Source organism: Mustela nigripes, chromosome 3, assembly GCF_022355385.1.
Source record: "Mustela nigripes isolate SB6536 chromosome 3, MUSNIG.SB6536, whole genome shotgun sequence".
NCBI classification, from domain to species: domain Eukaryota; kingdom Metazoa; phylum Chordata; class Mammalia; order Carnivora; family Mustelidae; genus Mustela; species Mustela nigripes.
The window spans coordinates 40009773-40020641 of NC_081559.1; the positions used below are offsets into that span (position 1 = coordinate 40009773).

The 10869-nt window shown below is 51.5% G+C and overlaps 1 protein-coding gene across 1 annotated transcript in view; it reads right to left on the reverse strand.

Moving 5' to 3' along the window:
- The window catches only part of NGEF (neuronal guanine nucleotide exchange factor), a 100331-nt gene extending 89729 nt beyond the window's left edge, over positions 1-10602 (reverse strand). Inside the window, exon 1 of the mRNA XM_059393734.1 lies at positions 10381-10602. The gene's annotated coding sequence lies outside the window, so the exon portion shown is untranslated. The remainder of the gene's footprint in view (positions 1-10380) is intronic.
- Between the last annotated feature and the right edge of the window lie 267 nt (positions 10603-10869).

The window sequence follows — 10869 nt, forward strand, 5'->3', positions numbered from 1 at the left end:
AAGTGGCTGTGGCCCTTGGTTACCCTGGTGAGAACGATGGCCAGGCCCAGGCATAGTCGTGAGAGGGGGTGGGTGGCCTCCTAGCCGCTCACTTCCCGGGCAGCCCGACAAATGCTGAGTGGCCTTTCCCTTCCCTGAAGTCCAAGTCAGGCTAAAGCCATGGGACCTGGGAGCAGAGGGGACGACAGGGTGTGCTCTCCCAGCTTGCCCTGTCAGAGCTCTTGGGGTAGGTCTCCGTGGGCCCGGGACACAGCCTGGGTCCTCAGCCTCCCATCTGCAGAGAGGAGGGTCATACCCAGCTGACGCAGGGTTGAACTGGTCGGTCGTGGCCTCGGTGGCCTCCTTTTATTCACTCGTGGAGGGCAGCTCTGTCTGACTCTCAGCGGGGCCCAGGGTCCAGAGACAGACATGCCCCTTTGCTTGGAGTCCCAGCAGAGCAAGCAAGGTCCATTTCTGACATCTCCCATCATCCCGGCCACGAGAGCTTCTCTTTCCCTCTGAATCATCTCTCGTTTGTGCAGTGCAAAGGCAAGAATTGAATGGGATCAGGGTGCCTGGCATCCCTTGTGCACGCCAGGAGAGATGGTCCCTACTCATTTTACTCTCTGCAGGTCAGTAAACGATCCACTTGTTTAAATTGTTTCTACCTTTGATTTTTTATTTTAAAAAATTTTATTTATGTATGTATTTATTTGAGAGAGAGAGAGAGAGGGAGCATGAGTGGGGGAGGAGCAGAGGGACAGGGACAAGCAGGCTCCCCACTGAGCAAGGGTCCCCGTTCCACAACCCTGAGATGACCTGAGCCCAAATCAAGAGTCAAAGTCTTAACTGACTGACCCATCCAGGCACCCCTGTTTTTACTCTTTAATGTAAAAAGAATCCAAGAATGTAAAGTGTGTATAATGCTCAATCTAAAAAAGTAGGCATAAGGTTTGAAACAGACCTGTACCCCCGGGGCTAATAATACATTATATGTTAATAAAAAAATAATAATAAGGTTTGAAACAAAGGAATGAAGGGTTATCAGAGAGCCTTGGCTCCATCCTAGCGAGTGAAATCTATGCCTTGTCCTCGGGGACTGGCTGGTGGCAGTTCCTGAGCGCCCTGTCCCCTCTGGGCACATTGGTGACAACTGTTACTCTCGGCTGGATGGGGGAGGAGAGGGCTCAACCCACTTTCTCCAAGTGAAGCCCAAGGTTCTACCGAATTAATGAAAGCTGCCCTCTTTCAGTTTTGCAAACCCAGGCAGGCTGGGAGCAGTAGGAGAGAGTGAGCTGGGGACAAGGGCCACTCCTTCTGGGTGAGTGGCCTCAGCTGGCCACCGCCCTTGGCAAGCTCCCGCCTGCCTGTGGGCCAAGGTCTGCTGGACCCAGCCAGAGGGAGGCCGGCCAGGGCAGCCCGGCTCCCAGTCCCAGGGCAGAACAGACACTACCCAAAAGTCGGCATGTCATTTCCAGAGCCAAATAGGGATATTTATACACAGGAAGTTGCACACTCAACACTGGGTCTTTGTGGAGTTCTAGCTGTGGGGCCATTTGCTGTCGGAGTTGCTGTGAACTCATCTATCAAGCCCACATTCTAGAGCGTTTATAAAAAGTTTTGCTAAAAATGACAAGACCAGTGCTGGTGTCTTAGTCAGCTCGGGCTGCCTTCACAAAATACCACAGAGCGGGTGGCTTCAACCACCGAGATTTATTTTCCCACAGTTCTGGAGGCTGGAGGTGTGAGATCAGGGGGCAGCATGGTGGTGTTCTGGTGAGGGCCCTCTTCCTGGCCCGCAGACAGCCACCTTCCACGTGTGTCCTCGCACGGCCTTTCCTGGGGTGTGCACAGGAGAGCGAGCAGGAGTGGGGAAGAGGGAGAGCGAGAGAGGTTTTCCTCTTCTCACAAGGTCACTGATCCCATCATGAGGACCCCTACCTCTTGACCTCATCTGCCCTTACTCCCCTCCCAGAGGCCCCATCTCCAAATGCCTTTACATTGGGGGTTTGACCTTTTACATGAATTTAGCGGGGAACATAATATTGCATTCATAACAACTGGCGAAGGAATGAAAGGGTTCTTGCACTGGTGGTTGGGAATGTTCCAATCCCAACCCAATTTCTCAAAATGGCTCTGGGGAACAAGTCCTTTTTTTTTTTTTATTATTTTTTTTTAAGATTTTATTCATTTATTTGACAGAGAGAGATCACAAGTAGGCAGAGAGGCAGGCAGAGAGAGAGAGAGAGAGAGGGAGGAAGGGAAGCAGGCTCCCTGCTGAGCAGAGAGCCCGATGCAGGACTCAATCCCAGGACCCTGGGATCATGACCTGAGCCAAAGGCAGAGGCTTTAACCCACTGAGCAACCCAGGTGCCCGGAACCAGTGCTTTCACCAGAAAGCAGCCATCCTTCCCTCCAGTTCCAGAGCCCCCTGCTAGGGACTTTGCTCCATCCTCAGCCATGGAAGAGGAGGACCCAAAAGGCCCTTGGCCCCAGCCCTGTGGCCACAGCTGGCCAGAAAAGAGTGGACCTTTGACCCAAGAGGAGTCAAGCTGGAGGCTGGGCTGAGCCAACCGGATTCACTCTCCCAAGGATGACTGAGGTGAGGACCAGGCCAGTTAGCAGGGAGATCTGGACTGGGTGGCTGTGGGGGGAGGAGAGATGTAGCTTTCCCGTCTCTCGTTTCTGGTTCTCAGTCCTCTTCAGGATGCGTGTTAGTTTTGCCCTTCAGTTCCTTGTATTTTTCCAGTAACATTTCTTAAAATCTTTTTCTTATTCTAGCTTGAAGGGGTTTGTAGGTATCACTTCTCAGTGGTCCAGTGCTGGCATCCCTTATTTGTGGTGTCTCTAGGCTGTCACCTCTCTGGGTTAGGACATGAGGCTGACCTGGTCATTTCTGTCCTTGTGTTCTGGGTGGCTTCTGTCCACCCACACGTTGAGCACAGATGCATCTGTTCTGTGCTAGGCCCCTGGGCCCCCACGGAGCAGACAGGAGGGAATTCCCTGACGTGACTCCTCATCCCAAACATGACTCCTCTGGCTTCTCTTATCCTTCTACAAACTTCTCAAATCTGTGCAGTGTTAGAAGCATTCCAAATGCCTCTGCATGCCTCCTGGTGAGATCCTGTGATCTCCCCAGGGACCTATGGGTGGAAGGGAGGTGACTCAGGCCCTGAGGAAGGTTTACCAAGGAGGTTAGGTAAACTGGGGTTTATTGAGGCATGCAGCACAGTCAAGCTCAAGACCCGGAGTGTGTGCCCGGCAAAGAGGGGACTAGAACAGCCTAGGAGAACAGAATGCTGGAAGACTATGGAAGATGGTAGCGCTGTGAGCTAATGGGCAGAAAGGCTAGGATTTCTGTGTTGCTTTTGGTGAGTGAGTGATTCAAAAGGAAGTTTTTTAAAAAACTTTTTTAGAAAAGATTTTATTTATTTGAGAGAGAGAGGGAGAGAATGCTTGCAAGCATGGGGAGGGGCATGGGGAGAGGGAGAGAGAACCTCAAGCAGACTCCACATTTTGCACAGAGCCGGACATGGGGCTCGATCCCACGACCCTGAGATCATGACCTGAGCTGAAATCAAGGGTCATATACTTAACCAACTGAACCACCCAGGTGCTACAAGAGGGAGATTTAAAAAAAAAAAAAAAAAGACAGCAATAATGGCAGAGTTTAGGGGTATTGGTTTCTTTCAAATATCTCCCACCTAAAGTATCCAGAAAATTGTGATGAATCTGGATAGTGCCTTGTTCTTCTAGCAGCATGGGATTTGAACAGTGTCTGTGAACTGATTTTTTTTAAGATTTTATTTATTTATTTGATAGAGAGAGATCACAAATAGGCAGAGAGGCAGGCAGAGGGAGAGAGAGGAAGCAGGAGAGTGAAAGCAGGCTCCCTGCTGAGCAGAGAGCCAGATGCGGGGCTCGATCCCAGGACCCTGAGATCACGACCTGAGCCAAAAGCAGAGGTTTAACCCACTGAGCCACCCGGGTGCCCCTGTGAACTGATTTTTGGAAGCACATCAAACATCAAAAAATTAATAGTTACATAGTTTATAGACTTCAGAAAAATTCCAATTAGTCCAGCAAACCTGTGATTTCGTAGGTATTAATGCTTAGGATGAAAATAAGTGGTGAATTTCATGTAATGCCAATTTATAGCACCAGTGTTACATGGAAATGTCAAAAATTGTACATGTACATTGTCAGTGATCGACATTCCAGAAATGCTGAGTTAAAATTTCCTGGATTAACCAGATAATTCATTTCTCTTTCGTGCTCAGGCTTTCTTCCCTCTCTATGTGCCAGGGGTTTCCAGACCGTGCCTCGCTTTGAGCAGCAGCCATATCTGGGGGCTTTTAAGAAATGCGGAATCTTGGGCTCTCACCCAGAGCCACTCAGCCAGCAGCCCTGGGCAGCTTGGCGTGGAGACAGTGTCGTGTGACCAGCCTTCCAAGTCTGACAAATCCAGCTCAGCCTTCTGAGCCTGAACCCCAGGGAGGCAGAAAGTCTCCTGGAACCCTGTGCAGGGGTGGGGGGGTGGGCCCGTTTCTGGGGGGATAGCGCCATCCACAGCTTGTATCAGCCCCTAAGAAGGTGAAGGTCACTACTCTCTGAGGCTCTCGCCACCCCGCTTCTCTGCCACTTGTCGCTGCGTTCATGAATCCGTGGGCTTTAACTATAAATAACCCAAACCTTGCCGGGCCATTGGCAGGGCATATCTAGTATGTACGGAACGGCTGGTGGGTATCTGGGACCTTCCCATAACGATGAGACCCTCAAGGACCCCCAAATCACAGCAGCACTGGGCTCTGTCTCCCTAGAGCCTGGATCTCTGTGTATTTCTGACCTCTCCTGAGTCTGGGCTCTCTGCCCAGCTCTGCTTCTCCTTTCATTTCTCCTGATAGCTGTGGCTTCTGGCTTAGAGTGACCCTTGGGTCTGTGCCAGTGCCCCACCTGGTGCTACCCTCCTGCTCCCTGGAGGGCTGGACCCACTCAGTCCACAGTGACGTCCACAGAGACTTCTGTTCATCCACTGACCCCTTCCTCTATCCAGCAAATACCAAGCCCCCGCATGCCCTTGGCACTGGGGTGATTGACAAGTGGGTCTGATGGTCACAGCACCTGCCTATGTGACAAGCTGAGATGTCCTTGGGCAGCAGCTGGCCAGCCTCCACTCCATGCTGGTGAGGTTCTCGGATCCTGCAGAGCCTGGTGCTCCACCACAGATGCTCAAATCACAAGGTCAGGCCAGGGGCTGCTCCCTAACTTGGCCACTGCTTTGTGCCCACCCCACCAATGCAACCACTGGGGTCCTTTTAAGAGGGAGGCAGGAGGGTCAGAGAGATCTGAAGGTACTACCACTGCTGGCTTTGAAGGTGGAAGAGGAGATCACAAGACAAGGAATGTGGGTGGCCCCTGGAAGCTGGAAAAGGCAAGGAAACATTCTCCCCTGGGGACTCCAGAAGAAAAGTGGCCCCAGCTAACACCTGAGCACAGTGAGACCCATTTTGGACTCTTGTCTTCCAGAACTGGGAGACAAGGCATCTGTGCGGTGTGAAGTCACTAAGCACGCGCTCATTGGCTAGAGCAGTGACAAGAAGCTAATCCACTCCCCTTACAGACGGTGCCCTGCATCTGGTTCCCCTTTCGTTGATTTCCTCAGGTTCTTCCCATGCCAGCAGGGATCAGACTCGGCTTTAAAAACTGGAGCACTGTGGTTTTACAAGAAAAAAAATGCCTTCAATTATCAAGAAATATTCACTGAAGGGTCATAATCATTGGGTCCAATGTGCAGACACCTTGGGCGGGTGTGCAGTGTCCCCGGGCCTGGATGGCACTGTGCAGGGAAGGGAGTTTCCCCAAAACCGGCCAGGCTCACAGTGCTTGGAGCCAGTTAGATGAATTGTTCTGCGGACGCCCATTTTCTGTACATTTGAGGCTTCTATGTACATGTTCATGCTTAGTGCTCAACTTTCTATGCGAGCTGCTAAATTTTCTATTGCTTAAAGTCAGCATTTATGGGGCGCCTGGGTGGCTCAGTGGGTTAAGCCTCTGCCTTTGACTCAGGTCATGATCTCAGGGTCCTCGGATGGAGCCCCGCATCCGGCTCTCTGCTCAGCGGGGAGCCTGCTTCCCCCCTCTGTCTGCCTGCCTCTCTGCCTGCCTCTCTGCCTACTTGTGATTTCTCTCTATGTGTCAAATAAATAAATAAAATCTTTTAAAAAAATAAAATCTGTTTTTTTTTTTTAAGTCAGCATTTATACTGGAAAGGAACATCTTTTTTTTTTTTTTTTTCCCCTCTCTAGCCCTGTTGAAATAATAACGGTGAAAGCCAAGCCTTTTATATCCATCATCTCACGGAACACTCAGGGCAATCCTAACAATCGTTACTGTCCTTGTTTGTATGATGGAGGACATAGGAGTTCAGAGAGATTAACTGACTCAGCTCAGGCCACGCAGCAGCACGTGGTGGAGGCAGCCTGGGCCTGGCAGACAGCATGATCTCTAGACTCGTCCTCACCACCTTGAATTTAGGACATTTTTGATTGAAAGCCAACAGCCTCTCCTGAGAAAACATCCTTAGAAGATCATAGAGAATTCAGAGAGAGAGAAAGAGTACACAGTGACTGAGCCTGGGGCCCGCAGTTAGAAGATGTGTGCCCATCTTCCCAGGCTCCTTTATTTTGACAACTTCTGTGATATTTCTCCAGTGAAGACACAAATCAGCTGTAATAATATTTTCCCAAACATGACCTAGGTGGGTCAGTCTATCTTAGATTGAACATCAAGATGGCTTCATCGTGACCCCAAGCTAGAATCTCTCCATGTCTCGCCCTTGACTTGGAACCCAAGTTCGCAAACTGCGAGTGACTTTGATCTTGACTCTGAACGGGTTCCAAAGAGGCCAGAACCCCGTGGAAAGCACGTTCCTGGGAGCAGCTCTGATATCTCAGGCACCAAGAAAAATTGTCTGTGTGCCAGATGCTTTTTCACTCCAGAAACAGAAAACCTTACAATTGTTTCAAAGTTCAAAGCTGACTTCCTAAAAAGGAACTTAGAGAAAAGAAGGCTTTCCTCCAGCATAAGAATCCACCAAGGAATGTTTTGTCACACAGATGAGAGCAAAAAAGATATATGTATCTTTATAAATAGATATACTCATTTTCATGAGTGGACTTAGGTCTATAGAGCATCATGGAAAATAAAGCTCATTATGTCAGGGTTTTATAAAGTTAAAATACTTGAAAGTTTTTTGTCCCATTAGTGGGATTTCATGGGAATCTGTTTGGGCTCATGGATGTCAAGTAAATCAGCTATGAGGGAGAAATTGGATTTTCCTAACCTTCCTATTTGGACAGCCATATGGGGGGCAGAGGGAATAAGGGGCCTTGGGAAAGGGGAAGAGGTTTCTCCGTCTCATCACATCTTACCACTGCTGGCCCAGGGCACGTGTGCAGCCAACACTGACTGGCTAGATGAGGTGCAAGGGAGTCGACACGCCGGGAACTCAGCGCTGTGATGGACTGAAACCCTGACACAAGAAGGTTGGATGAACTTGTACTTGGGATTGAGCAGTGCTTCCCGAGTCAACACCAGGGAAAGACCCTTACCGCTTCCAGACAAGACCTGGTCCTCAGGCCAGCTTTCCTTCCTCCCTTCTCCCTGCTGGTCCCTGCCCTAGAGGCTCCCAAGCGTCTCTGAGCCTTGGAAGGCATCATCCAAGCTGTTTGTTCTCTGGAGAGCCTGTTCTAGAGGGGTTGGTCTCTGGAGGAAACATACTCATTAAATAATAATGAGTCAGCACCCCATTTTTAAACCCATCAAAGATCTGGATAATAAATGGGCGGAGCTTCTAGCCACGGGAGCCGCTGGAGCTGGGGCATGAACCTCCAGCCCAAAGTGAAGGTAACCAGGGCAAAGACAGCTAGTGCTGGAGTGCAGGAGTGTGGGGTGAGTTCCCCGAGAGGCGGGTTGGCAATACAGACCTCCACTGGCATCTCCGGGAGGCTTTGGGGTCTAGACATCACGGGCTGCAGGCCACCACCCTCTCCCTTCCTTCTGCTCCAGCAAACCCATCCCATCAGCAGCCTTTATACGGGCCTCATGCTTCGCCTGGTCCATACCTCTGCCTCTTCTGTCCACTGCGGGGCTCCCACCCCACCTGAAAATGCGCTCTCTGCCAAAGTGTGCTCTTCAAAGGACTTGGATCATTCAATAGGGTAAGCGTGAAAATACTACCTTATTTTCAAGTTAGAGAGCCTTGCTTTATGAAACGTAAAGCCATACCCATTAGTTCTTCTCTTGTAAGCAATTAAGTGATGTAAGACCGCTTAATGATGCTCAGCTCAAAGGCCACTTCCTTCACGCAGGCCTCCTTGATGCCCCTTTGATGATCCCCGCTCCCCCTTCATTTGAACACGTGATGCTTTTCCCCATCCCGGAGGCAAGGCCAGTGGAGGTAGAAAGATTGTGAGAGATGCAATCTGACTTAGGTTCCCAGACACCCAGGTTCTTATTTTGCTACCTGAGCTCTTCTCCCAAAGAAACTCACTAAGAAATGTCCCAGACACACACCCCCTCTTTAGTGCTCAGTCTTCTGCTCTGACCCAGGGGGGGTCTCCCAGGGACACTCAAGCAAGGACTGCTGCCAGCCAGGGAAAGGGGTGCAGACTGCCAGTCTTCCTATGGGTGTTTCCTCTGCATCCAAAAGACTACAGCTCCAATCATGGGGGAAGGTGAACCCAAGGGGAGGAGAAAAATAATTCCTCCTGAGGCCCAGGCTGTTCTGCCTCTGCAGCTCCCTGAGACACCCTGGGGGAGCTCTGGAAAACAATGCGTGGGAGGCTCAGAGATAGAGCGCTGTGGCTCAGCCCGCTAAAATGCCTCTTGGTCCCACAGTCCATAACCATCCTTGGAGCACGGAGGTGATTCTGGGGGCCCCCTCATGGAGGTGGAGAAAGGGCCCTGAGGTAGGCGATATTTGGAGTTGAGCTGGTAGGCTCGCAGTGGGCTGTTAGAACACACCTCCTCTGAGCCTCAGGGCTGGTCTGTCCACTGGTGGAAGGCCCCTGGGCTGCACCCCTGAGGCCAGAGGGGCCTCCCACAGGAAAGGAGGAGTTCTTTAAGCAATTGTCTCCCTCCATCTCTGGCCCCTGCCTCCCACTGCCTTGCTGTCACTGTCCCTTTCCCGTGGGGGTCTCTGTAAGGGAGGGATTTGCAAGCCCTGACACTTTGGACTCCAGGAAGCGGTGTGGTTGAGAGTGTGGTTGGGGAGATTATCTGTTGTCTGATTTCCCAGAAAGCTTAAGACAGCCCTGGAGATGCTGGTTCCTACTGGTACCAGGCTGTGTGAGGCCAAGGGCACTGGAGAAGGCGCGGGAGTGAACACGGAAGAGAAACTCGGAGTAGAACAGAGGACAGAGGTGTGACAGGCTTGAGACACTCCCACCAACGGTCTTACTGCCTTAACCTGAGCATTTTTCCAAAAGGCAAAACCGGGTGGGTCATTGGCAGAACATGACAGAATGGTCACAAATCCAGGAGTCCCAAGTCCTACTTCTGCTTTGCCGGTGACTGTGCGAACACTCAAGTTTTAAATCAAGATAGAGAAGAAAAGCCTGCCCACCACATCCACGAGTAGCACGTCCCCCATGTGTGAGTCACACCAGGCTTTGTCTTGATGCCAGGCAGGTGTACTCATCTGGAAGGTTCCGAGGGGGCAGGCCTTTTGTGCTTTTGAGATGGGACGCTGAGCCTCAGGGGCAGCAGGAGGGGGCAGCTCTGCGGTGGCCTGTTCCTCTAGGGCTGAGACATCTGGGCCCCCAGTGTGCTTCCTGACGCAGAGATTGGGACCGTGACACATAGTGATCACGGTTTGTTTGGCATGTCACAGTTTACACACACCGTTTTCGTTATGGGTCGAGCCATGGGCAGGTGACCTATGTGGTCACCCAGAACTCCACATGCAGAAGGGCCCCTCGCTTGGTTTAACGCTCTGCTGTTCCATTCTTAATACTTTTGAAATTCTACTTTCTTAAAATTCTTAACCAATTTCAAACAAAGGGCCTCACGTGTTTAGTTTGCATGGGGCCCTGCCAATGACGTAGCCAGTCCTGGGTGCAATCTCACTGGTCCCCATAGTTATGACAGGAGAGGGGCCTGGATGGGATCATTACCCCACTGCACAGATGGGGAAACTGAGTCCTGGCAGGGACTGGTGAAGCCACGACTAGACTCAGGTCTCCACAGTGAAATTCTCTCCTGGGACTCTTTCTCAATGATTGGACGCATGGTGGCCTCCTTCCCCGCCACACACCCGCCTGGAGTCTTTCCAATCCGGCTGCAACCCCCGTTTCATCTCTTATTTCATCTTGTTTCATTAAGAATACCAAAACTGCTCACCTGCCAGTGAGGTGCTCCTGGGGGTTGGGCACCCCCGGACGATGGCTCTTCTCCTGTCCTTTGTCCCATTCAGGGCTCCCCTGAGCAGGTTGCCGTGTCCCCAGCAAGATCTGCACACCCTCCACTCTGTCCCAGGGAGCCTCCAGCCAGCGCTTTGTCCTCTCCCAGAAAAGGCTACCGGGGAAGCTTTCCTGACCTTCAGACCCGTCTCAGCCCAGAGCTGGCCCCATGCCCATGACAATCACTTCCTGTCTGGGTGTTTACCTTCCTGGGCCCTGTGGGCCAGACCGGGAGGTAGCTGCACACACCTGACCCAGAGGCCATGCAGGAGTGAAGGAGCTACCCACGGTCGAGGCCGGAAACAGCTGTTACCATGCCCTGGGGCAAGGTAGCCCAGATGTTCCCTCGGCACATCTGACCCCTCACCCCTCTGCACCAGCCAGGCAGCCGTACAGCACCTGATTCTGAGACTTGGGAAAGGGGTTGAGC